The sequence below is a fragment of the Microtus ochrogaster genome, linkage group LG1 (genome assembly GCF_000317375.1).
Source record: "Microtus ochrogaster isolate Prairie Vole_2 linkage group LG1, MicOch1.0, whole genome shotgun sequence".
Taxonomy (NCBI): Eukaryota; Metazoa; Chordata; class Mammalia; order Rodentia; family Cricetidae; genus Microtus; species Microtus ochrogaster.
This window is the reverse complement of record NC_022027.1, coordinates 51,266,951-51,269,322: the sequence shown is the minus strand read 5'-3', so window position 1 is coordinate 51,269,322 and position 2,372 is coordinate 51,266,951. Positions and strand designations below refer to the sequence as shown.

Sequence of the window (2,372 nt, the reverse complement as noted above, 5' to 3'; positions counted from 1 at the left end):
TTTGAAACTGTCCTGCCTCTATTGGCAATTTTTCAGTCGTTTTCCTCTGTGTCTGCAGAATGTCTGGCAGACCCTTCCATGAAGCAGAAACCTGAAGGACCATCCTACTTTGATTTGGCAAAGTTTAATGGTCATTTTCCACTTTTCTTGCATGTCCAGTTTATTCAGAATAGCATCAAACAGTTCATGCAAAAACAGCTTCTTGCCCAAATGGCTGGCCTTACCACATTGAAAGCAAACTCCATAAGGAGTTTTCAATGCCCATCATCCTTTTTGAATTGATTGATGCTGCCAGGACCAGACATGTCTCACTGTCAAGAAAAATCTAAGTTCTTAAAACATTTTAAATGCCATTTTCTGTAGGTCTTTGAAGTATTTGAAGATTATCTATCCATCTTAACTATATCTTTGCATATCTAGAAAATCTAATATGTATATAAGTTTGCCTATTATGAATGACTATTAATTTGTATTGATTAACTATACTTTTTGAATAAATGCATAAACATAATACATTAAACAAGAATGGAAATATACATACAATATTACAAAACTGACCTTAAATTTGGGTTTTTTTTCTTTTTTCTTTTGGTTCCCACACCGGGAGTCGAACCCCAGGCCGCCTGGGTGAAAACCAGGAATCCTAACCACTAGACTATGTGGGACTGACCTTAAATTTGTATCAGTAAACCAAAATTCATACCAATACAAAACATTTCAGATTAACAGTTGTTTTTGGATTAAAGTAGATTTAATAATTTACCTTTTTATAGTATCTATATTATACCCCCCTTTTTTTCTTTAGAAAGAGATTGACTATGACCATTAACCAATTATAACCAACCCCCTTTAAATGAAAATAAAAATTTATAAACAATATTTTGGGAATTTGGGCACAGTTTTCTATACTACTTCATACTGATTGGGGCACTGGTAATCTTATGGGAAACCTGAAAAAATTTAGAATTATGGTTAAATCTTGACTGTAGTAGTCTGTGAGACTGTATCGTCTCAGCCAGTTGCCTTGAAACTGTTCTGGATATTGGATCATCTGGCCTATCACTCTCATAGAGACCTCTTGGGGGCTCTTACTTGATTTAAGCATATTTGCCTGGAAGGGATCCATAGCTTCTCATCTTCTGTGGAAACTAAAGCAGAACCTCTTTTGCAAAGCAACATCCTTAGACCCAAATTTTGATGTCAAGATACCTTTATGTTGATTTAGCTTAATAGTGCCCACAATCAAATGTCTCTCTGCAACTGGCTCATTAAGAATCAAAAAATTCAAAAAAGTACCAAACAATAGTATACATAGTTCAGACTCTCTGTGCATTTTTCATCTTTACATGGCTTTTTATATTATTTTATTGTCTCTTTAAAGACTTTTATTTTTAAAAATCATTTATTTCTTTCAATAACTGCCTATACCCATTTTCTTTTTTTAATTTTATGTACATTTTCTAAACACACTGTGACATGTTTAGAGGTTTGTTTTTGCCTGAATCTGTCTTTATTATGTATCTGTAATCCTTTCTTGATCATTGCTTTAAACTGTTGCAGTGGCCATGGCTAGGACCAGAGCAGCCACTTTGGCTGTTGGTTCCACCCCACTTGGCTTTTCAACATGGCAGAGGCAGCAATGAGTGTCACATTTACCTGCCTCCCTCCCCAACACTTCCATCAGGTAGCGTGCAGTTGGCCCACAAACTTTTTTTGTCTGTATGAGCAAAAGCTAAATCCATCACACAGTGCAAGCTGATTAGTCTCTCTCTGTGCAGAAGCCTGTGTGAGACTGTGGAGACCCACCATGCCACTTAGCTCACAGCTACTGATAACCACCTCCATAGTATAAGCAGCTGTTGGCAACCATGTCTCTGCACTGCTGCTGGTGTGAGACTGTGAGATCAGGAAAACTAGTGTGGCTCCATTTCTGTGCACTCAGAACATTTTTTTAAAGCTTTCTCAAACCCTATGGAAATTTGACAGCCTCATATTGGTAGGCCATTTGTAACTGGAGGTTTCTCTCCTGCCTGCAAATTCCCAAATAACTACTTTGAGGCTTAAGATTAATTTCGAACTGTTTGGCCTATTAGCTCAGGCTTATTACTAACAAGCTCTTACAGTTTATGTATAGCATATTGAAGGGCATCCCACATCTCTATTTCAATCATCTATTCTTCAGCTCCAGAAATTATACCAGGTTCTTTTCCAGGTTTCTATCTCTTCGCTAGACACATTTTTTTATTTGCTGTATTAGCTGTTTTCTTGTAGTTCGAATAAACTTCCCTAAAATCAATACTATGAATTCTTTAAAAGGATACTTACAGATCTTCATTTTTAGATCAATTGCTAGAGTAATGTTTTGTCTCTTC

At 36.3% G+C, this 2,372-nt stretch overlaps 1 non-coding gene across 1 annotated transcript; it reads right to left on the bottom strand.

The window, feature by feature from the left end:
* Positions 1 to 592: 592 nt before the first annotated feature.
* Trnae-uuc lies at positions 593 to 665 on the bottom strand. Its single transcript has one exon. It is a non-coding gene; the product is annotated as a tRNA-Glu (tRNA).
* Between the last annotated feature and the right edge of the window lie 1,707 nt (positions 666 to 2,372).